Raw genomic sequence first — 26,239 nt, 5'->3', positions numbered from 1 at the left:
CAGGCCCATGCTTCAGGCATGCATAGCAGTCATTCCTGAAGTGTACCCTCTGATCTGAGAGTCAATACTCTCATAGTATCATTTCAGCACATTTTAAAAAATTTTGTTTGTGGTTTTTGCTGTGTTTTTATGTTGTTTTGTCTTGTTTTCCTAAAATATCCTTTTCTAAAAAAATTAAGAGTCGTATACAATTATCACTTGAACTACACAATGAGGAGAAACTAGATATCAAGCAAATGAGTTGGTTATGTTATCATTTTGTATAATGTTTCATGGGTTAACAGATTTTAGTACTTGTAAGATTGCTTTTTTATGTTATAAAACCTCCAACTGTCATAGGGCAACTAGGCATCCTTCTCTTCAGGCTGACTGCTTTATTATTTTTTTTTTAACACTCTTGCCAGGAACTGCTAAAGATATTCTTGCTTTATGTCAACATCACAAGTATTCTCTCTTGGCCCAAACATGCAGTACTGAGTGCCCTCTAAGCAGCCTGGGGTATCTGCCTTTCTGTCTATCTATCCATCCAACTATTCATTTATCTATCATCTATCTCTTTATTTATCTCTCATTATCCCTCTATCTATCATCTATCACTTATCTATCATCCATGTGTGTATGTAACTATCCTCTATCACCTATCAGTCTATTTACTGGTTTGGAGCGCAGTATTAGAAGTCAACATTAATTCTAGGACTGTATGGTGAAGGACGGTGCAGGTATGGTGACAACAGGCATATTATTTATTGTTAGATATCTGGACTAAAAATTTTATAGGAATATAATATACATGCAGAACACTACACAAAACATAACAGAGTAGAGCTTAGTGGGTTTTCCAAAACACGGAAGCTGCCATGTCATATAACCACAACCCAGACCAAGAAACAGAACTTGACTGGCACCACCCAAAGTCCCTCATGACCCATTCCAGTCATTGCTCCTCCAAAGGTAACAACTATTAAAAGATCTATCGCACTGTGTCTCTTTACCTTGTCTTACAAGGACAGCTTTAATACTGGATTAGGGCTTACTCACATTTTTTGGAGGGATGCAGTTCAACCTATAAGGGTCATTTTTAAAGCTCCGTAGTTAGTTGCATACCTAATTAGGATGTTATATTTTCCTGGTAAGATGGTGGATCTCAGCCCTTACGTGGGCTTTCATTTCCTAACTCACTGCTTCAGTGTCCACCTGCTCTGCTGCTGTGAGCTCCGCCACCTGTCATCTCAAGTCAGCAAGGCTGTGGATTTCCAGCACCAGACTCAAGGACAAGATGGTACTTGGAGACACTCCACAGCAAGAGAACCTGGGCTCACCTGATGCAGCTGCAGTTTAGAAACAGTCAGCTCCTCTCAGTGTTTATTATGTCACTGGTCAGTTTCTCGTGCCTTCAGATAATTTGGTCCAGCTGCTTCGACTGTTACCTGTGAGAGCAATTGCTCCCCCTCTTTATATTACTATTCCTATAAGTCACTATATTTTACCCTTGCACAGGTACAGTATGCTTTAATTACCTAAACTTTGTAAGAAACTGTACCATAAAGTTTTGTTTTTCTTGTTCCAGAGTAACTTGGCTCTTCTTGCCATTTACCATTCCATATAAATTCTGGAAGAAGGTTTTCAGTTTCAGTGACAAAAAACAAGTCTACAGGTCAAAGATATAGTCTATATTTGTTTGGCACTGTTAAACTGAGAGATTAATTTGAAGAGAACTGACATTATTACAACACTACATCTTTTAATATATGGATATATCCATCCCATATATCCATGGGCATATCCATCCCTATCTTTATTTACACCTATTTAAGTTTTTCTCAATATTTCTTTGTACTTTTCAGTGTAGAGAACTTGTATATCTTTCATTAGACTTATCCTTTAGAATGTGAAGTTTTATGATGTTGTTTTAAATGTCATTTTAAAATTTTCATTTTCTAAATGCTTATTGCTGATATACAGTAATATAATTATTTATATCAACTTTGTTTCTTGCATTCTTTCAAAATTCACTTATTAATGCTAAAGTTTGTTCTTACTGTGGATATTTCTTGAATTTCCCACAAAATATAATCTACAAATAATATAGTTTTATTTCTTAATTTCCAAACTTCTCATTCCTTGTATCTTCTCACTTACCTCCTTTTTTGAACTGTCTATAACTTTACCTACTATGCCAAATAGGAGTAGGGGTAGGTGGCATTTTTCTGTTGTTGATCTCAGTAGAGAAGCTTTCAACAGTTGACCATACATGAAAATTGTGTTAGCTGTACATTTTTATCAGACACTTTTGTTTAGGAAATTTCCTTCCATTATTGGGTTGATTTCTGAATGTTGAAACAAACTTAAAAACCTAACTTGACTGTAATACATTTTGCCTCCTTATATCTTTAGATTTTATTTGCTAATGTTTTGGTTACAGTTTGCATCTTTCTTATGAGATTGACATATAATTTTCCTTTCTTTTAATGTCTTTGTCATGTTTTATGTCAAGGATGTTTACTGCAAAAAAAATAAGTTGAGAATAATACCAACTTTTTATCATCTCTTGAAACATTTATATAAGATTATTATTGATTCTCTTTTCCATATAGTATAGAAAGAATTCACTATTGAAGCCATTTGGGCTTGAAGATTTCTCTTGGGAGAAATTTTAATTACAAATTCAATTTCTTTATCACCTATATGAATAATCATATTTTCCATTTCTTCTCTTGTCAGTTTTAGTCAGTTGCTTTTTAAAAAATTTGAATGTTTCATAAAGTTTTTCAAATTTACTGGCACAAGGTGCTCATGATCTACTCCTTCTGTGTTTACAGGATCAGTATTTTCATTCCCTTATTCATTACTGATATTTGCAACTTGTGCCTTTTTTTTTGTTTTTCTTGATCAACCTTCTTAGGGGCTTATTGAGAAAAACGCAAGAATGCATAAATGAGAAATATCAGGAATTAATGACTAATACAGCTCAGAATATTAAAGTACATTTTTTTCTATTTATCTTGAATAGATTAACAGGAATAGAAATAGTGATCATATAGTAAATTTGCCTTTACATTTTAAAGAAACTGCCAAACTATTATCCAAGGATTCTGTATTATTTTTACATTATCATGAGCAATGCACACAGCTTCCATTTTTTTCTACATTCTCACCAATACTTGGTTATTACATTTCTTTTTGGCTACAGCCATTTCAGTGGGTGTATAGTGATATCTCATTGTGATTTTAATTTACATTTCTCTAACAGTAATAGTAAGTACTTTTTTGTACTAATTAGCCATTTTTACAAATTCTTTGATAAAATGACTATTCAAATACTTTATATTTTAATTGCATTTTTGCCTTATTATTGAGCTATAGGGATGATTTAAATATGTTAAATAGGAGGCAATAAAAATCCAGGATGTTTTCAGTCTGCCTTGAGTTTTATTGTCTTATAGTCGCTTTTGAGACTCATGGTTCATGTATGCAGCCTCAGAGTAAGGAAGGAGTGTAAAAATAGCTTGGAGATTTTGGGTCTCCACTGAGCACATATACAGATTCAGCCAAGAATATGTTTGCCCCAGCTGGGACAATACATTCAGAAAACTAAGATCATGGCATTTGGTCTCATCACTTCATGGCAAATAGATGGGGAAACGATTGAAACAGTGAAAGACTTTATTTTGGGGGGCTCCAAAATCACTGCAGATGGTGACTGCAGCCATGAAATTAAAAGATGCTTGCTCCTTGGAAGAAAAGTTATGACCAACCTAGACAGCTTATTAAAAAGCAGAGACATTACTTTTCCAACAATGGTCCTTCTAGTCAAAGCTATGGTTTTTCTAGTAGTCATGTATGGATATGAAAATTGGACCATAAAGAAAGCTGAGCACTGAAGAATTGATGCTTTCGAACTGTGGTGTTGGGAGAACACTCTTGAGAATCCCTTGGACTGCAAGGAGATCCAACCAGTCCATCCTAAAGGACATCAGTCCTGAATATTCACTGGAAGGACTGATGCTGAAGCTGAAACTCCAATACTTTGGCCACCTGATGTGAAGAACTAACTCATTTGAAAAGACCTTGATGCTGAGGAAGATTGAAGGTGGGTGGAGAAGGGGATGACAGAGGATGAGATGGTTGGATGGCATCACTGACTTGATGGACATGAGTTTGAGTGAATTCCGGGAGTTTGTGATGGAAGGGAAGCCTGGCGTGCTGCAGCCCATGGGGTCACAGAGTCAGACACGACTGACCAGTTGAGCTGAACTGAACGGACTAAAGGTTACACAGTACCTATAATCTTGAAGTACTAGAATGAAGCCATTGTCCTTTCTATTTGTTTGTCTCAGAGAAATCATTTCCATTTAACATGAGCGTTACCACTGCCCCAAATGGAAGGAGTCCCCCTTCAACTGTGTTAGTCCTCATGGTCTGCCTCATCTGGTCACAACATCCCCATTACCTTTTAGAGGAGAGGGTAGTGAGAGTAGTTCTAGCAGCAAGCCTGAATGCCAGACTCCCACTGTTGCTGTCCTAAGTTCAGCAACTTATCAAAGACTGTCATATAACTTTGGTACAATTCCAGAGTGATGACATGATAAGCTTTGTCAATTTCGGTCAGTTTTTTGAGGACAGGACTTGCTGATCTCCTTTGGCCAAAGTCAGGAGTCTTGACCTTCACACTCTTGACTTTCAAACTTTCTTCTATTTAATATACACATTTAATTCTACACGGTTTCTTCTAAGAACAGCCTAAGTTGCACTGAATACTTTTTGATATGTCTTATTTCATTATAATTCATTTTAAAATACTTCATAATTTCCATTTTGATTATCTGCCTGATAGGTCATTTATAACTGTATTGTTTAACTGTACATTATAGAAATCTTTTATTATTGATTACTGGCTTCATTAAAGCATTTTAAAAGAGAAAATTCTAAATCAGTCTTGACTTTTCCTCATCCCAGAGCACATTTGGCAATATCTGGAGACATTTGTTTTTGACAAAATTGTTGGAGGGGAGCTGGTTCTAGCATTCAGTAGAAATAGAACAGGACTACTGCTAAGCATCCTATAATGCATACCTAGGAAAGCCCCTCACGGCAAAGAATTAGTCCAAGATGTTAACAGTGTCCAGGATGAGAAACTCTGAAATCTGTTGACCCTAGTCTCAAAATCTAGCTTTTCACAAATTTTGGTAAATGTTTCATACTTACTAGAAAGGACTGTGATTCTGTTACTATCTGATTCATTCCTCTGTTACATTCATGTTTGTTAATTCTGTTTTTAATGGATTCTGTGTTCTTATTAATTGTTTGTCTGCTTGTGTTATCAGAAGAGGGGTATGTTAAATCTCCCATATTACTTATGGATTTCTTTCTTTCTCTTTTCTAGTTTTTCAATTATTGCTTTATATATTTTAAAGTAGTTTTTAGGTTCATAAAAATGTAATGTTTTTTTATCTTCCAGGCAGTTAAGTTTTTGTCATTATAAAATTCCTCCTAGTAATGTTGCATGCATTATATGATATTATACGAGGTTTCTTAGGGCTAATGTTTCCATATCTTTTTTCCCATCCTTTTGATTTTCAACTCCTCTATAAATTGTCCTATTCCTTTTAAGCATAATATCATTAGGTTTGGGGTTTTATCCAGTCTAATAGTATTTGCCTTTTAATTGAAATATTCATGTAATTCTTAAGAGTCCCTTGGACTGCAAGGATATCAAACCAGTCAATCCTAAAGGAAATCAATCCTGAATATTCACTGGAAGCACTGATGCTGAAGTTCCAACATTTTGGCCACCAGATGAGAAGGGCTGACTTATTGGAAAAGACTCGTGCTGGGAAAGATTGAGGGCAGCAGTAGAAGGGGGCAACAGAGGATGAGATGGTTGAATGGCATCACCAACTCAATGGGCACAAGTTTGAGCAAACTCTGGGAAATAGTGAAGGACAGGGAAGCCTGGTGTGCTGCAGTCCATGGGGTTGCAAAGAGTCAGACACAACTTAGCAACTGAACAACAACAAGCAATTTACATGTAATATTGTTACTAATGTATTTACATTTACATCTATCATCTCTTGATGATATTTTTCATGCATCACCTACTTTTGGTTCCTTTTTCTCTCCTTGCTTTAGACATTTTTGATTAATCAAAATTAATTAATTAATTAATATCCAAATATTTTTAGTATTTTTTTCCTCTTCATTTTCTTGCTTACTACAAGTGAATTTTTCTTCTATTCTTTTAGTGATTATCCTAGATATTACATAATGCACTATTTAGAATCCAACATAAGTTAGCAGTTGCACCTCTTCTTGGATAATTTTGAGTTTAGACTACTTAACCTCCATTTGTTCCTTGGTATCTTTGGTGTTTTCTGTATTGCTATCATACATTTTCCTTTTGTGTATATATTTGTAACCTTGCAAGACATTTTTTTTTGGTACAGTTAGTTTGCCCTTGTGTTTATCCAATTATTTACCTTTTCTTTTGTGTTCTTCATTCCTTCTTACATATCCTTGATTCCGTCTGCTGGGAGGTGGAGGTATTGAATAATATCCTCCGAATTGAGAAGAAACATTGAGGCTAAAAAATGAAGGAGGCGACTCCATAAAGTATAATTATGAAGTTTATTGCGGGGAACTTACACACGGGCAGGAGGAGGGGACAGTGATCCAAAGGCATTTGCAGCTGTCCTTGGAGAAGCTGAAAGGGGTACAACAGGCTAAAGCTAAAAATAGAATTGGGCTACCAAGTAGGGGCTTCCCTGGTGGCTCAGAGGTTAAAGCGTCTGCCTCCGATGCGGGAGACCCGGGTTCGATCCCTGGGTCGGGAAGGTCCCCTGGAGAAGGAAATGGTAACCCACTCCAGTATTCTTGCCTAGAGAATCCCATGGACAGAGAAGCCTGGTAGGCTACAGTTCACGAGGTCGCAAAGAGTTGGACACGACTGAGCGACTTCACTTTCACTTTCACCAAGTGAGAAGCATGTCTGCAAGATGGGAACCAAAGATTTTTCCCTCTCCCCGAGGGTCTCATGACCATTTAGCCACTTGAAACAGAAAAAGGCATTCTTCCAGATTCCAAAGGTAGAAGCTGATGGGGAACTCATCTGGTGTAGGCACATTCCTTGTGAGTTAGGTTACTGCTCAGTCACAGGGTAAGGAGAGGGTTCAGGACAGCCAGGCTAAGATGAAGCTGACCACATGGACACTGTGTGGTTTGCCACATGCCATCAGATTATTTCCCTTCTATCAGAGCTCTCTTAGTATTTATTTAACATAGAATTGCAGATAGCAAATTCACTCAATCTTTGTATATCTAGAAAGTATCTTTATTTTTCTCTTCACTTATGAAAGATATTTCTGTTTGGTTTGGAATTACACAGTGTATTAAAAAGCAGAGATATCACTTTTTGGACATAGGTCCATATAGTCAAAGCTATGGTTTTTCTAGTAGTCATGTATGGATATAAAAGTTGGACCATAAAGAAGGCTGAGCACTGAAGAACTGATGCTTTTGAACTGTGCTACTGGAGAAGATTCTTGAGAATTTCTTGGACTGCAAGAAGATCAAACCAGTCAATCCTAAAGGAGATCAACCCTGAATGTTCATTGGAAGGACTGCTGTTGAATCTGAAGCTCCAATACTTTGGCGTGAAGTATCTGATGTGAAGAGCTGACTTGTTGGAGGGAGCTGATGCTTTCTCAGACCCTGATGCTGGGAAAGATTGAAGGCAAAAGAAGAAGGTGGTGGCAGAGGATGAGATGGTTAGATATCATCACCAATTCAATGAACATAAATTTCAGCAAACTCCAAGACATAGTGGAAGACAAAGAAGCCTGGCGTACTGCAGTTCATGGGGTTGCAGAGCTGGACATGACTTAGCAAATGAACAACAATGATAATGTAATTACATGGTAGCAGTTGTTTTTTTTTTTAGCACCTTAAATGTATCATTCTGTTGTTTGTAAGCTGCTATAGTTTCTCTTGGGACCTCAGCAGTCTGTTATATTCTTGTTTCTTTTAAAGGTAATGCATCTTTATATTGGCTCTTTTCAAGTCCTGGAAGTGAATTCAGGTTGGTTTGGGCAGACAACTCTAGAGTGTTTGATCAGAACATGGCATAGATACGTGTATGTGGGCTTGGGGTGAGTACCTTCTCTTGGCTATTGTAGATTCTTTATTAAATGGGGAGGTTAACTAACTTCATCAAATTGAGATGCTACAACAGGATACATAGATTGAGTGGCACAAACAATAGACAGTTATTTTTCACAATTCTGGAGGCTGGGAAGCCCAAGATCAAGGTGCTGGCAAATTTAGCCCTTGGTGATAACTTTCTTCCTGGTTTGCAGATGGCTGCCTTTCACTGTATTCTTACATCATAGAGTGAACTAGAGTCCTGGTCTCTCTCCCTCTTCTTATAAGGACACTAATCCCACCATGGCAGCCTTACCCACATGACCTCATATAAACCTAACTACCTCTCAAAGGCCCCATCTCTAAATACCATCGCAATGGAAGTTAGGACCTCAACATATGAATTTTAAGGGACACAAATGTTTAGCCCATGACAGGCACAGAGGGACAAAAGACATTCATTCTTTCATCTAATAGCTAAGCATTGATTCTATAACAAAGGTTAAACTCTAAAATTAGGACTGAAAGTAAACAAATAAGATAGGCAATTATAACAGTACAGAATACAAACAATACATGCTACAATAGTACAGAAATTATACAAATGACAATTGAGCAATGAGGGGGAAAAATGGGAGACAGAAAAGCCTGCTGATCTTTAAAAGCTAGAAATCAAAGGATATCATTTAAAGCACATAAATCAAGTATGGTCTGTTCTTCCCAGGGCCTATTTCTGCTACATGAATTAGATCATATGTGCTTGATTTGAAGTTGGTAGCGATGAAGCTGGCATATTGAGGAAGTCACATTTATCCATGAAAATATTTATCAGAGTGTTAAATTTCAAACCACAAGGGAATGGCAGTAAGTTCCAGAGGAGTGCAAAACTGAGCCTAAAGCCCAGCGACTCCTTATTGCCCTTCTTGGCTCACCTTTTCCATGTGCGCTGTCTCTGATGGCTTCCTGCACATTACCGCCCAGCCACCGTGACTGCTGCCCTTCTTCCAGAAATCAACAGCTGCAACACTTGCTCATACTTCCTCCCCTCAAACTACTTGCATTTTTTTAAATACGGTATTTATTGTTCATTCCTCTATTTATTAAAAACTTAACATCTTTGATTGACTGCCTGATTATTGGGCAAGGGTCTAGATTTTGAACGGTCTGATCCTAACTCTATTTTCCCCAAAGCTTGTTATATTTAGGAGAGAGCTTTCTTAAGTATGCACACAAAGACCAAACCTTAAAAACACGCAGACATGAAAATTTAATAACAGATGGCCAAAAAGCACATGAAAAGATGCTCAACATCACTAATTATCAGAAAAATGCAAATCAAAACTACAATGGGTTGTCCCCTGAGAATGGCCATCATCGATCTACAAACAACAAATGCTGGAGAGGGTATGGAGAAAAGATAACCCTCCTACACTGTTGGTAAAAATGTAAATTGGTGTAACCACTATGGAGAACAGTATGGAGGTTCCTTAAAAAACTGCCATATGATCTAGCAATCCCATTCAAGGGACATATATCTAGAGGAATCCATAACCCTAAAGAAACACTTGCAATCCAGTGTTCACAGTAGCACTATTTCCAATACCCAAAACATGGAAGCAACCTAAATGACTACTGATAGAAGAATGGAGAAAGAAGACGTGGTACAATAAAAAATGGAATATTTCTCAGCCACAAAAAACAATGAAATGATACCATGTAGAGCAACAGGGATGGACCTAGAGATTATCATACTAAGCGAAATAAGTCAAAGACAAATACCATACAACATCACCCATATGTGGAATCTAATTTTTAAAAAGGTACAAATGTTTTATAGTTTTCTATATATAGGTCTTTAGTTTCTTTAGGTAGATATATTCCTAAGTATTTTATTCTTTTCATTGCAATGGTGAATGGAATTGTTTCCTTAATTTCTTTTTCTACTTTCTCATTATTAGTGTATAGGAATGCAAGGGATTTCTGTGTGTTGATTTTATATCCTGCAACTTTACTATATTCATTGATTAGCTCTAGTAATTTTCTGGTGGGGTCTTTAGGGTTTTCTATGTAGAGGATCATGTCATCTGTAAACAGTGAAAGTTTTACTTCTTCTTTTCCAATTTGGATTCCTTTTATTTCTTTTTCTGCTCTGATTGCTGTGGCCAAAATTTCCAGAACTATGTTGAATAGTAGCGGTGAAAGTGGGCACCCTTGTCTTGTTCCTGACTTTAGGGGAAATGCTTTCAATTTTTCACCATTGAGGATAATGTTTGCTGTGGGTTTGTCATATATAGCTTTTATTATGTTGAGGTATCAAAGAGGACACTAACAGATGGAGAAATATACCATGTTCATGGATCGGAAGAATCAATATAGTGAAAATGAGTATACTACCCAAAGCAATTTACAAATTCAATGCAATCCCTATCAAGCTACCAGCCACATTTTTCACAGAACTAGAACAAATAATCTCAAGATTTGTATGGAAATACAAAAACCTCGAATAGCCAAAGCAATCTTGAGAAAGAAGAATGGAACTGGAGGAATCAACTTGCCTGACTTCAGGCTCTACTACAAAGCCACAGTCATCAAGACAGTATGGTACTGGCACGAAGACAGACATGTAGATCAATGGAACAAAATAGAAAGCCCAGAGATAAATCCACACACCTAAGGACACCTTATCTTTGACAAAGGAGGCAAGAATATACAATGGAGTAAAGACAATCTCTTTAACAAGTGGTGCTGGGAAAACTGGTCAACCACTTGTAAAAGAATGAAACTAGATCACTTTCTAACACCGCACACAAAAATAAACTCAAAATGGGTTAAAGATCTAAATGTAAGACCAGAAACTATAAAACTCCTAGAGGAGAACATAGGCAAAACATTCTCTGACATAAATCACAGCAGGATCCTCTATGATCCACCTCCCAGAATTCTGGTAATAAAAGCAAAAATAAACAAATGGGATCTAATTAAAATTAAAAGCTTCTGCACAACAAAGGAAAATATAAGCAAGGTGAAAAGACAGCCTTCTGAATGGGAGAAAATAATAGCAAATGAAGCAACTGACAAACAACTAATCTCAAAAATATACAAGCAACTTATGCAGCTCACTTCCAGAAAAATAAACAACCCAATCAAAAAATGGGCCAAAGAACTAAATAGACATTTCTCCAAAGAAGACATATGGATGGCTAACAAACACATGAAAAGATGCTCAACATCACTCATTATTAGAGAAATGCAAATCAAAACCACAATGAGGTACCACTTCACACCAGTCAGAATGGCTGCGATCCAAAAATCTGCAAGCAATAAATGCTGGAGAGGGTGTGGAGAAAAGGGAACCCTCCTACACTGTTGGTGGGAATGCAAACTAGTATAGACACTATGGAGAACAGTGTGGAGAGTAGAGATTCCTTAAAAAATAGCAAATGGAACTACCTTATGACCCAGCAATCCCACTGCTGGGCATACACACCGAGGAAACCAGAATTGAAAGAGACACATGTACCCCAACTTTCATCGCAGCACTGTTTATAATAGCCAGGACATGGAAACAACCTAGATGTCCATCAGCAGATGAATGGATAAGAAAGCTGTGGTACATATACACAATGGAGTATTACTCAGCCATTAAAAGGAATTCATTTGAATCAGTTCTGATGAGATGGATGAAACTGGAGCCGATTATACAGAGTGAAGTAAGCCAGAAAGAAAAACACCAATACAGTATACTAACACATATATATGGAATTTAGAAAGATGGCAATGATGACCCTGTATGCAAGATAGCAAAAAAGACACAGACGTGTATAGCAGACTTTTGGACTCAGAGGGAGAGGGAGAGGGTGGGATGATTTGGGAGAATGGCATTGTAACATGTATACTATCATGTAAGAATTGAATCGCCAGTCTATGTCCGATGCAGGATATAGCATGCTTGGGGCTGGTGCATGGTGATGACCCAGAGGGATGTTATGGGGAGGGAGGTGTGAGGGGGGTTCATGTTTGGGAACGCATGTACACCCATGGTGGATTCATGTCAATGTATGGCAAAACCAATACAGTATTGTAAAGTAAGATAAAAAAATTAAAAAATAAAGAAACAACAAAAATAAATAAATAAATAAAAAGATACAAATGAACTTATCTACAAGGAAGAAACAGACTTAAACTTATTAGAAACAAACCTACAGTTAACAAAAGGGAAATGTGGTGAGAAGGATAAACCAGGAACTTGGGATGAACACACACACAATACTATATATAGGATAGATAACCAACAAAGAGCTACTCAATATTCGGGGAAACTCTACTCAATATTGTCCGATAATCTCCATAAGAAAAGAATATAAAAAAGAACGAATATGTGTTTCACTGAATCACTTTTCTGCATACCAGAAACTAACACAAAATTGTAATTTAACTATACTCTAATAAAATTAAAACATTAAAACATTAATGATAAGAAGAATACATGACTGAATAAAGTCAGATAGCAGAGGAAGCAGAGAAAAAAATTAAAGCTAGCTTATTTATTGCCCACTTTAGACATTGTATTTCTACCAAAGAAACAGAACCAGTGAAAAAATATATATGTACATACACACAGAGCAGAGAACTAGTTTCTGTAATTGTACAGCTGGGTAGGCAAGCTGTAATACACAGAGAACTCCACACCAAAGGCAAGCTACAAACTCTTGGATAGGGACTAAGACTGCAGTCCACAATGTGAATTTCTTCTTCCTCAGGAAAATGTCACAGTTCCTGCTCTTAAGACCTTTCAATTGATTAGATTAGCCCCACCCACATTATTAAGGATAATCGTTTACTTAAAGTTAACTGATTAATAGATGTTAATCACATCTGCTGAATACCTTTAATGTAGTTCCTAAACTAGAGTTTGATTAAATAACTGGGTACTATAGCCTAGACAAGTTGACACAGAAATCTGACAATCACAGAAAATAATAGATAGTTAAAAAAAAAAAAGATGGTTAAGGATATAATATATAGTTAAAGCTTCCCTAATAGCTCAGTTGGTAAAGAATCCACCTGCCATGCAGGAGATCCCAATTCGATTCCTGGGTCTGGAAGATCCCCTGGAAAAGGGACAGGCTACCCATTCCGGTGTGCTTGGGTTTCCCTTGAGTCTCAGTTGGTAAAGAATCTACCTGCAATGCGGGAGACATTGGTTCAATCCTTGGGTTGGGAAGATCCCCTGGAGAAGGGAAAGGCTACCCACTCCAGTATTCTGGCCTGGAGAATTCCATGGACTGTATAATCCATGAGGTCGCAAAGAGTTGGACACCACTGAGTGACTTTCACTTTCACATATAGTTACAGATATGAAAGTAATCTCTAGCAAAAGTACAAGACTTCCTAAATATCAAGATAATCACAAAATCAAAAAGGAGAGAAAAGAATATATATTGAAATAATTTAAGTGATATAAACAAATAAGTGAACTATAGAATAATATAAACCAAAAGCACTTACATATCAATATTTTCACATGAACTAAATCTGTCTCTTAAGACATACTTTTGGGTTGGGTTAAAAAGCGAAACTTGTAGGCCATTCACTGTAAAAGTCTTTTAACTTTGCTGATCATTAGAAAATTTTCATAATGACACATTTGTACATCAACTTTGATAGGGAAAAATAAAAGCAAAACACCAGTCTTTGCTCCGTATATGGTACATGAGACAAAAAAATTGGAAAAAAAAGAAAAAAAGAAGGGCAAATATAAACCAGAAAGATAAAAAGAGAGTGGATTGGCTAACCTCAATACATAATGTTGATTCTTTAAAAAAAAAAAACTAAAAAAAAGAAAAGACAAAGTCACTTTATCAGGCTAAGTACAATACACTACTATGATTACACGCATTCAGAAGCATAAATCACAGCTGTGCAAACTACATGGATAAACAGAAACATACTAGTCTAAGATCTTAATTCACCTTTCCTTAGAAGGTATATTAATTGACATATTTTTAGCTTCAACACTGAAAATAAAGAATATACCCTTTGTTCAAGGAATACAATATTTGGAAAGCTTACCCATATACAAGATTATTTTGAAGCTTCCAACAAATTTCTAAATAGTAACAAAAATGTTCTATGCTCACAATCATACAACACCAGTAATTAGTATTACAAAATACTAATAACAAAACAATAATACGATAAAGTCCTATAAGCAGTCAAATATAAAATTCAAACTAAAATCACAGAATATCTAGAAGAGAATGAATTGAAAACTCTAAAGATCAAATCCTATCCATTTACATGGTAGAAATATAAATGGAAAAATACAGATGGAAAGTACATGTATTTGGGTAAATATGCAAAGCTTGGGCTCAATATCTACCATTTTGTTTTTAATTACCTTTTACCTCTACACCACTATTAAAAACTTCCAATTCTAGATGATTTCATAAGGAAAGTTTCATAGGAAAACCTTGAAGAAAAAATTTTTAATCTCTATAAACTATTTAAAATTATTAATAAAGGGGAAAATCCAAACTGATCTTATGAAGTGAGCATAACATTGGTATCATAATCCAATGAAGAAAATGCAATAAGAGAAAACCATATAAAAACTCACTCATGTATATCAAGTGATAATTCTAAAGTAAATAGTTTCAGACTCAACTTATAAGTATATTACAAGAATAACATAATATAAAAATGTGGAATTTATTCCAGAAATGCAAAGATGGTATAATATTTTAAATATAGAAATATAGTCAAAGCTTTGGTTTTCCCAGTAGTCATGTATGGATGTGAGAGTTGGATCATAAAGAAGGCTGAGTGCCAAAGAATTGATGCTTTTGAACTGTGGTGGTAGAGAAGACTCTTAAGAGTCCCTTGGACAGTAAGGAGACCAAACCAGTCAATCTTAAAGGAAATCAATCCTGAATATTCACTGGAAGGACTGATGGTGAAGCTGAAGCTCCAGTACTTTGGCCACCTTGATGCTAAGAGCCAACTCATTGGAAAAGACCCTGATGGTGAGAAAGGTGGTGGGAAAGACTGAGAAGAAGGGGGTGACAGAGGATGAAACGGAAGTTTGCTCTAGCGAAGCCTAGAGTGTTGCAGTCCATAGGGTCACAAAGAGTCGGACATGACTTAGCAACTGAACAACAAATATAACTTAATGTATTAATGGACTTACAGAAATAAATTTTAGGATTCTTTCCACAGATGCTGAAAAATGCATTTAGTAATTAAGCATCAATTTCTGTATTTTAAAATTTTCAGTAAAATAGGAATGTACTGCTAAATGCAGAACTTAAATTTATGATTTAATAAAAATATCAAATATACAGAAATAAATCTAACAAAAGAAATGGAAGACATTTACAAAGAAAAGTACAGATCTGTAGAAATATTTTAAAGGAAGAAAATAAATTGAGGGATATATAATCATTAGGGATCTGAAGACTTAATATGGCAAAGATTATAATTTCTTCCTAAAAAGATATACAGATTCAGTATAATCCTAATCAAAATTTTGGCAGGTTGCTTTTTGCAGAAATTTTAAGTTGATTTTAAAGTTTAGATGGAATCTCAAAGGACCAAGAATAGTGAAAGTGAAGTCACTCAGTCGTGTCCAACTCTTTGTGATCCCATGGACTGTAGTCCACCAGGCTCCTCTGGTGCTCCTCAGGTTGCCATTTCCTTCTCCAAGAATAGTGAAGATAATGTTAAAGACAAAAAAAGAAATACAAAACTTTTTTAATGGATATAGATTTTTTATATAATTGCATTAGTTGAGACAATGTGGTCTTGTTCAAGGAAAGACAAATAGATTGGTGGAACACAACAGTGAGTCCAGAAACAGGCCTACACATATGGAGACACTTTGTGTCAAAGATGATATCACAGAATGGTCATTCTAATCAGTGATGTTGGTCACTGGATATTCACGCATTAAAACAAAAAAAAATCTGCTCAGTACCTTCCACCATAAAAATAGTTGATTTGCAAGGTGGAATAAAGATCTAAATATAAAAAGTGAGACAGTAAAGCGTCTAGAAGGTAATATATATCAACATATATTTGTGATGTTAATGCAGCAAAGATGTTGTAATGGGAAAGGACAATAGTAAACATGAAAGAGGATTAGAAAATTAGGGTTCATAAAAATATATTCACTCATCCAAAGACACACTTAAGAGGATAAAAAGACAAGTCCCCATGTGGGAAAAGACATTTGTACCATATAAAGCCAACAAAAGTCAGAGTAAATAACAGTTAGCAGGTTACTGAAAAACAGGTTCGAGTTTTACCCCATTTTATACGAAAATAATAGATCTACAGTAATTCAAACAACTAGCCGAGGAATAGGTAAGTCAACAAATGGAACAGAATAAAGATTCTAGAATTAGTGGGGGAAGAAAAATGTTTCCCACTGTTTTTCCGTATTTAAAACAACCTGATTCTTAGCTCCTGCCAATCTGCCTAGTCTCACTTTTCAGTTGGAAGATATGAGCATAAAAATCATAGTCTTCCAACTTTAGATGATTCAAAAAAATGGAAAGATATCCTGTCCTCTTGGATTGGAAGAATTAATATTGTTAAAATAGCCATGCTACCCAAAGCAGTTTACAGACATAACCTCATAAAACTCCTAGAAGAGAATGTAGGCAAAACATTCTTTGATATGAATTAGAACAATATTTTTTTAGATCAGGCTCCCAAGACAAAAGAAAAAAAGCAACACATACACATGTATGTACGCACATATAATCTGGAATTACCATTGCCTAAAATTCTCCTCTGTTTTAATACCTGACAATTAATGGCAGAAGTGGCCGATCATACTTTAGCCCAAACTTAACATTCAGGGAGTAAAATAACATGTCAGGGAAAAAACCCAGTTGAAGATGAACAACTAGCTATGTTATATTAACCAGGAGAGGTCTATGGGACAATATGCAGCACTTAACTCTTAATTCCAATCAGAGAAAAATGTGGCAGATGTCTGACAAGAAGTTACATCTATAATAATCACCTTCACAATTCCATCATCTTTGTTACTATCTTGCAACGATGATTGAGATATTAATTATGTGACTATGATCCCTTTAGGTTGTCATTTCAGCAATTAAAATCTAATAGTGAGTCTCCCAAGGCCAAAGAGACAAAACCAAAAATAAGCAAACGGAACCTAACCAAACTCACAAGCTTTTGTACAGCAAAGGAAACCATAAACAGAATGAAAAGACAACCCACAGATTGGGAGAAAATATTTGCAAATGATGCAATTAATAAGGGCTTAATATCCAAAACATATAAGCAGCTTATACAACTCTATATCAAATAACAAACATCCAATAATACATGGGCAGACGTCCTAAAGAGACATTTCTCCCAAGAAGACATACAAATGGCCAATAGGTACATGAAAAGATGCTCAACATTGCTAACTACTAGTGAAATGCAACTGAAAACTACAATGATGTATAACCTCACACTAGTCAGAATGACCACCGTCAAAATGTCTTCACATAATAAATGCTGGAGAGGGTGTGCAGAAAAGCAAATCCTCATACACTGTTGATGGGAATGTAAATTGGTGCAGTCCCTATGGAGAACAGTATGGAGGCTACTTAAAAAACTAAAAATAAAGTTACAGCAACTCCACTCCTGGACATATGACAAGAAAAGATGGAAACTCTGAAAAGATGCATGCACCCCAATGCTTACAGCAGCACTATTTACAGACATGGAAGCAACCTAAATGTTTATCAACAGAAGACCGGATGAAGAAGATGTGGTATGTATATGTGAGACAGCAAAAGAGACGCAGATGTACAGAGCAGTCTTTTGGACTCTGTGGGAGAGGAAGAGGGTGGGATGATTTGGGAGAATGGCTTTGAAACATGTATAATATCATATATGAAACAAATCGCCAGTCTAGGTTCGATGCATGATACAGGATGCTTGGGGCTGGTGCACTGGGATGACCCAGAGGGATGGTACTGGGAGGGAGGAGGGAGGGGGGTTCAGGATGGGGAACATGTGTACACCCGTGGCAGATTCATGTTGATGTATGGCAAAACCAATAGAATACTGTAAAGTAATTAGCCTCCAATTAAAATAAATAAATTTATATTAAAAAGAAGAAAAAAGAAAGAAGATGCGGTACATATATACAAGGGAATATTACTTAGCCATAAAAAAGAGTGATGTAATTACCATTTGCAGTAACATAGATGGATGTAGAGATTATTATACTAGGTGAAGTAAGTCAGACAGAGAAAGATAAATATTATATGATATCACTTATACGTGGAACCTAAAAAATAATGCAAATGAACTGATTTACAAAGCAGAAACAGACTCACAGACATGGAAAACAAACTTATGGTTACTAAAGGGGAAACAGGGGGATAAATTAAGAGTATGGAATTAACAGATATATACCACTGTATATAAAATAGACAACAAGGACAGAAAACTATATACAATATCTTGTAATAACCTAAAGTTGAAAAGAACCTGAAAAGAATATAAATACATATGCTTTTGAACTGTGGTGTTGGAGAAGACTTCCCTTGGACAGCAAGGAGATCAAACCAGTCAATCTTACAGGAAATCGACTCTGAACATTCACTGAATGGACCGATGCTGAAGCTAAAGCTCCAGTACTTTGACCCTCTGATATAAAAAGCTGACTCAGTGGAAAAGACCCTGATGCTGGGAAAGATTGAGGGCATGAGGAGAAGGGGGCAAGAGAGGATGAGATAGTTGGATGACATCATCAACTCAATGGACATGAGTTTGAGCAAACTCAGGGAGATAGTGAAGGATAGGGAAGCCGGGCATGCTGGAGTCCACGGGGTCACAAAGAGATGCACACGACCGAGTGAGTGAATAACAGCAACATATGAATCACCTTGTTGTACACCTGAAACTAACACAATAGTATGAATCAACTATAGTTCAATAAAAAGAAAGAAAAAATAAAACTTTTGGAATCAAGAGAAAATTCTCACAAGATCAGAATATTAAATTATTTAGAATATGGTTCCAGATTTGTATATAAAATAAATTAATTCAGTATGTTGGCGGTGATTATCAAAAGAGCATAATTTTAAAATTTTAGAAGAATGTACATGATTAACTTTACAGCCTCATGATTCAAAAAGATTTTAAAGAAAGATACAAAAGCCATGCTGCTTCTGCTGCTAAGTCGCTTCAGTCGTGTCCAACTCTGTGTGACCCCAGAGACGGCAGCCCACCAGGCTCTCCTGTCCCTGGGATTCTCCAGGCAAGAACACTGGAGTGGGTTGCCATTTCCTTCTCCAAGGCGTGAAAGTGAAAAGTGAAAGTGAAGTCGCTCAGTCGTGTTCGACTCTTCGTGACCCCATGGACTGCAGCCCACCAAGCTCCTCCGTCCATGGGGTTTTCCAGGCAAGAGTACTGGACTGGGGTGCCATTGCCTTCTCCAATGCATGAAAGTGAAAAGTGGAAGTGAAGTCGCTCAGTTGTGTTTGACTCTTTGCGATCCCATGGACTGCAGCCCACCAGGCTCCTCCGTCCATGGGATTTTCCAGGCAAGAGTACTGGAGTAGGGTACCATTGGTTTCTCCTACAAAAACCATAGATCACAAAGAAAGAAAATAAATTCAACCATTAATTCATTAAAATGTTTCTTATTACAGAAGACACCACACAAAATATGGAATTAGGAAAGATGTGCAGCATATAAAACTGCTAATGAATTGAAAACAGCTTATATAAAGTACCCTTAAAGATCAATAAGAGAAAACTCAAGCCAGTAGAGAAACTGGCAAAGCTTTACCATAAAAGACGGACCTTTTTTGGCAAAGAAATGTCTCTGCTTTTTAATATGCTGTCTAGGTTGGTCATAACTTTTCTTCCAAGGAGCAAGTGTCTTTTAATTTCATGGCTGTAGTCACCATCTGCAGTGATTTTGGAGCCCCAAAAAATAAAGTCTCTCCCTGCTTCCATTGTTTCCCCATCTATGCGCCATGAAGTGATTGATGGGACTGGATGCCATGATCTTTATTTTCTGAATGTTGAGTTTTAAGCCTACTTTTCCACTCTCCTCTTTCATGAGATGGTTGGATGGCATCACCAACTTGATGGACATGAGTTTAAGCAAGCTCTGGGAGTTGGTGATGGACAGGTAAGCCTGGTGTGCTGCAGTCCATGGGGTCACAAAAAGTCGGACACGACTGAGTGACTGAACTGAACCATAAAAGAAGAAATAAGAAGGCCATTAAACATTTGAAAATATGCTCAATCTCTTTGGTAGTCAGTACTCAAAAATTGTAAAAGGGATGAATACTTTTCAAATTAGTTTTTTAAATTTTTTGCCACACCACACAGTGTGTGTGATATGAGCTTCCTGACCAGGGTAACAAACCTATACCTCCTGCACTGGGAGCATAGTGTCCTAACCACTGGAGCATCAGAGAAGGAAGAGAGACTAAGATTAAGGTATCAATTAAAATCTATTACATGGGAATACATGAAAGAAGGAATGACAATTTAAATGGCCTGTGAGTATGTAAATTATTGGGAAGTATAATACAGCCCTGATTGTGATATGAAATTTATCTAGTTATTTAGCAATGTCAAAGTTAAAGACACACATAGTCCACACATGGCCCTAGATTCACCTCTGAATGCTTATAGTAAAGAAATTCTCACACATGTCAAAGACTACAAATGAATAAGTTTTATTGGCTACTGCAATACTTTTCATAGTGAAGCTGGAAACAAACTAAATATCCATCAATAGGAAAAATATGAAAATCATTAAACTATTTGTACTGACATTGAGAAATCTTGCAAAAGTAATGCTGGAGGAGAAAAGCAAGGTGTGAACGATAAATTCTGTATGATAGCATTTAAACAAATCTAAAACAGTCTGTAAAATATTATACTATGTATCCAAGAATGCTATAAAAACATGTATCTCTGAAATTGCTCAGTCATGTCCGACTCTTTGCAACCACATGGACTGTAGCCTAACAGGTTCCTCTGTCCATGGAATTCTCCAGGCCAGACTACTGGAGTGGGTTGCCATTTCCTTCTCCAGGGGATCTTCCGAACCCAGGGGTCGAACCTGGGTCTCCCGCATTGCAGGCAGACTCGTTACCGTCTGAGCCACCAGGAAAGCCAGGAAAAACATGTATAGAACTTGCAAAACACCAAATGAAGGACAGGAGATTTCTCTGTGGAAGAGTACTGGGAAATAAAATGAGCAAGGAACACTTAAGATGAGGTACATGAAGCTCCAGTACTTTGGCCACCTGATATGAAAAGCCAACTCACTGGAAAAGACCCTGATGCTGGAAAAGATTGAGGGCAGGAGGAGAAGGGAACAAAAGAGGATGAGATGGTTGGATGGCATCACCGACTCAATGGACATGAGTTTGAGCAAGCTCTGGGAGATAGTGAAGGATAGAGAAGCCTGCTGCTGCTGCTGCTAAGGCACTTCAATTGTGTCCGACTCTGTGCAACCCCATAGATGGCAGCCCACCAGGCTCCCTGTCCCTGGGATTCTCCAGGCAGGAACACTGGAGTGGGTTGCCATTTCCTTCTCCAATGCATGAAAGTGAAAAGTGAAAGTGAAGTCACTCAGTCGTGTCCAACTCTTCGTGACCCCATGGACTGCAGCCCACCAGGCTCCGCCATCCATGGGATTTTCCAGGCAAGAGTACTGGAGTGGGGCTCCACTGCTTTCTCCGCAGGGAAGCCTAGCGTGCTACAATCCATGGGGTCTCAAAGAATCAGACATGACTTAGTGACTAACAACAACAACGTAAGTTTGTATGTTTTATTTTATAGGGTAAAGATATTTAAAGTAAATAATCATCATGCTAAAATTTGCTGAAAATGATGTTGGTTATTACACCAAACTTGTTAGGTGTTTTTTTGTATTCTTTAAATTGACTTTGAGATAAAAACATACAAATAAATAAATAATGATTGAGAATGGATAAAAAGAAAAAGATATGTCATATTTCTATAATAGGCAATGGAATGATGTCAATAAATATTGTGTGTTGGGGGAGCCCCAAGATTTAAGAATGTAGCAAGGAGTCAAGTTGTTATTCGAGTACAGGAACAAACTGAAGATATTTTCAAATGTGACAGAATTTGAGTGTATAACCACCTTTAGTCCTTTTTCTTTTGGGGGGGGAAAGGTCGGGGCAGGGTTAGGAGTAAAATCACACCATGATGAAATCCAGGCTAATGAAAAGGAACGGTGATGATGTAGCATTATAAGCACGTAGTATTCAAAATTCAGAAATAATAGTACAATGTCTGCATCTTGCTAAAGAATGAAAGTATGACTTCAGCAAGTGAAGAACACAAGGTAGGCAGCACTGAAATTCTTTCTAGATGAAAGTACCGCACAATCAAATCTCACTAAGCAGAGAGAATAAAAACAAACACACAGAAATGGAGAAGCTTCAGAGAAGTGACGGGTGGCGAGTGTGAGCAATCAAGTAATTCAAATGAAGAACTGAGACATTAAACTCTGGACAGTTTGATTACAAAATACAAATGTTATGCGTCTTGGTAAGTAAATTTGGGAGGTGGAGGATGAACAGCCAACAGGAAGTATAAGAGGGTGACCTTTTTACTTCCCTTAGGGTGAATTCGATCACTACTGATGAAAATTGAAGTGGAATTTTAAGAATAAGTCTCTTAAAGTTGTAAGCTCATTTCTTTCATCTTCAGATAATTCGGGCATTTATCTCTTACATAAAGAAATAAAGTCAAACAATTCCCTTCATTTTCATTGTTTTACTTTTTTTCCTGTCAAAATCAAATAAAATTACATTTAATGTTTTTATCAAAATAACATGGGTATCACAATACAGTTTTTGTAAGATTTCTTTCCATCCATCCATCTATTCATCTATGTCTATTCATCTATGTGCACGAAAGCAATCTAGAAGAATGTTATCTAATTTTATGAGCTATTTATGGACAATATGATTTTGGATATTATTTTTAATTTAAAAAATTGGTTTTACTTGTCTTTCTTCTTTATGCTTAGACATATTGTTTGAAAAGTTCATGATGAACATGTGTAATTTTATAAAACAAATTATAAAAAACATTCTTTCAAAACTAAATGTGGGGGGCAGATGTAGGTTTTATATGAGAAAACTGACAGGCCTGCATAACTGCTTGACTCTAGGGAGCGAAGGAAGAGGTGATTTCAAAGGTTTGGAGGCAGGGCCCCAAGGAGAGGGGCAGAGCCACAGAGTAGGAAATCCAGCAGAGAACGTGGTTGATGGGAGTAAGCATGTTCCTTCAGCCTAGTATACACGTGTTCCAGGGGTTATTGTCTGTACAGAGATGCAAAATTAGAGGCTGGAAGATAAAACTGGTTAGAAAAACATATGTAGGAGTCAACACTGCAGACACATGAGCTGGAGAGATGGAAAAGGAAGAGATTTTAAGAGTGGTGTGTACATAGGGAGAACGTGTGGGTCCTGACACAAGCTGACACCATCACTGTTTTCATGCAGGCCCCCTGGAAAGGAGATATTCTATTAAAAAGGTTACCTCCAGTCACCGAGCACAAAACCAGAGCAGAAATTGGCTGAAGCTAAGATATAATAGCACCTGTGGCCTAAACTCATCTTGACACTTCACAGTGCAATTTGTGATAAAAATATCTAGCCTGGTCCCCTGCCATTCTCAAATTTCAGGCTCACCTTGGATCACTGTGACACCAGAACTCTTTCCACTTCAGCATTGACTCTTGGCATTTGGAGAGGGAGACAGTCGCACCATGGTTGATTTATCACTCTGCCTGAGGCCCCGTGGAATTTTCGGTAGAAACCAGACTCAGAGACTACATGTGCCGCTGACTTTTTGTCAAATAATATTTGGTCAAATAATTATTTTATTTAAATAAATGCACTTATAAAGTCCTTATGTTATTTGAAAATGCTTAACCGCAAGCCAATGTATTGGGTTAAGAACTATTAAATAAATACATCCCCTCTTAGAAAGCTGGAAGGCCAGGTAAAAGATTATACACACACCTGCTATCATCCATCATGCCTTAAGGCCAGTTAACCATCACTTCTGGGCTGGAGTTAATCAAGTTGGGTTCTCCCACCAGGTGAGCTTGGTTACCACCTGTTAGTCTGGTTGGGTGAGAGGCCCAGCCATGGATTTTTATTTAGCACAATTATTTGACTTTGCAGATTGTTAAAAGAAGTAATATTTCAAAGTAATGCAATGGAGCAATATTTATGAAACTATTTGCATGGTGTTACCAAGAAGCTGGCCCTCCTCCCTCATTATAAATCACTCTCCAGCCAGTTCAGAAGAGCAGGATTGCCAAATATTTAGATCAAGCAGGATCTGTTGCAGAGATCATTATATGCAAGGAATTAAGAGTCATCAGAAGTTACTGGTGGAGGAAGATGCTGGCAGAACAAAAATCACATGCACAAATGTGGAAAGGAATGGGAGACTGTGACTCTAGTTTTGGAGGGCAAGGCAGAGTACAAAGAAAGACAGCAAGCAAATTGTGAACCCACCAGTATGATCAGCCCTGCCACCCGCTTCTGACACGCTTAGCTGGAGTGCACCCACTTTGGGTAGCTGATCCTACATTACTGCAGCTTGGCAACATCACTTGGTCAGGAAAAGATGTTTTTAAGTTTTCTGAACACTTCCCGCTGGCAGTCTGTTTGCAGTTACCATTATGGAGTAGGAGCGTGACAAGGATTGGAACTGACAGACACCAAACTCTGCATGTCCTGGAGCCAGCCTCAGTATCTCTGCCACTGTCACGCCAAGCTCCATCACTCCTGGTTTCTCAGTGCCTGCGCCCATGACACCTGTCAGAAACTTTCAAGTGTCTGCTCGTTTCTTCATCAGGGTTGCCTGGGCAGCCTGGACAAGGAAGGGCTGACATTTGGGATGAGGGAAGAATGGGCAGCGCCTTCCTCTTTCTGCCCCTTCCAACTGTCAGTTTGGGTTTTCGCTGGACATGTCAAGGTTTAGACCCAGTCGCTCTGTCATTTAGAAATGCATGCAGTGGTAACTAGATTTGAAAACAATGTGAGAGAGAGGGAGAACTTGGGCCCATCTCCTTAGAGGATGATGCATCGTGAGGAAATTAAACAAACAAAAGAGGCATCGCAGGAGGCTATCTGTGCCCTTTGGAAATGTGCTGCTTTGGGAGATGGGTGGATGCACTCCAGTCATCTGTACACATGGATTCCTTTGCATTAGTTTTTTCTTTCCATTAAAGTGGAATAATTTGGCATATGAGCTATCCAAAATAGCAGAAGTTTTCTTGGTGGGAGGTTTTAGCTGTCTATTGTTTTTCTTCTCTTTAATGATGCTTTCATTTTAATAAAGGATGGAGGGGCAAAAACACAGATCTTAATTAAAGTCAAAGCTTCACAGTATTGCAAGCTCTGTGTGGATGTGTGTCTATAATTCACTCTTTTTCTCATTAACATAATTTAGACAAATATGTAAATGAGAAACTGCTGTTTCTGGTCCATCCAAATTTTTTCCCAATGGATTTAACAGAGAGTACCGGGGTTCTTTAATGACTAAATGAGTGTTCTGTTTTTCTTTTAGTCCATCTGAGCCATTAAAACACTAAACAGGTTTCAAAGAGTTAAACTGTGTCATTCCACTGCCTCATCTCCCATCAGTTTCCAGTTCACTTAAACTCTGGCTCTTGCCACCTAAATGTCACCCAAACCTTCTATGCTTCATTTGGCTTAGTTTTGTTTTATTTCCCCACAATAAATAATTCTTTCCATTTACTCAGGGGATGTGCCTTCTCAAAGCAGGACATTCCACTAGGGGCTGATGGGACTGGTTTCTCGTGGGGATCTTGTCAATCGCGCAGCCCTAGTGACTGCTAATACCCTGAGAGGTCTGTACACCCAGATTCAGTAGAAGGTGTGCTGACTTCCGGGTCAGATGTGGTGTATGGTCCCGATTTTGCCCCCACTCTTTCCTAAATCTTGGGTTCATGACTTCACCTTTTTGTGCCTCTGTCCTGGAGTATAGAATGGAAAGATAGAATCATGATTTGCCTCACTCA

The 26,239-nt window shown here is 37.4% G+C and overlaps 1 protein-coding gene across 7 annotated transcripts in view; it reads right to left on the bottom strand.

Annotated features, from left to right (window-relative positions):
- Nucleotides 1-26,239, bottom strand: part of LRMDA (leucine rich melanocyte differentiation associated) — a 1,405,312-nt gene that overhangs the window by 171,111 nt on the left and 1,207,962 nt on the right. For 4 of the 7 annotated variants that reach the window (XM_069572198.1, XM_069572200.1, XM_069572201.1 and 1 more), the window contains one exon: nucleotides 6,606-7,713. The exons of the other annotated variants lie outside the window; for them this stretch is intronic. The gene's annotated coding sequence lies outside the window, so the exon portion shown is untranslated. Of the gene's footprint in view, nucleotides 1-6,605; nucleotides 7,714-26,239 lie in introns of those variants that run through there. 7 annotated transcript variants of the gene reach the window in all.

Source organism: Ovis canadensis, chromosome 25 (genome assembly GCF_042477335.2).
Source record: "Ovis canadensis isolate MfBH-ARS-UI-01 breed Bighorn chromosome 25, ARS-UI_OviCan_v2, whole genome shotgun sequence".
In the NCBI taxonomy this organism is placed as follows: Eukaryota; Metazoa; Chordata; class Mammalia; order Artiodactyla; family Bovidae; genus Ovis; species Ovis canadensis.
This window is presented reverse-complemented; position numbering and strand designations above follow the sequence as displayed.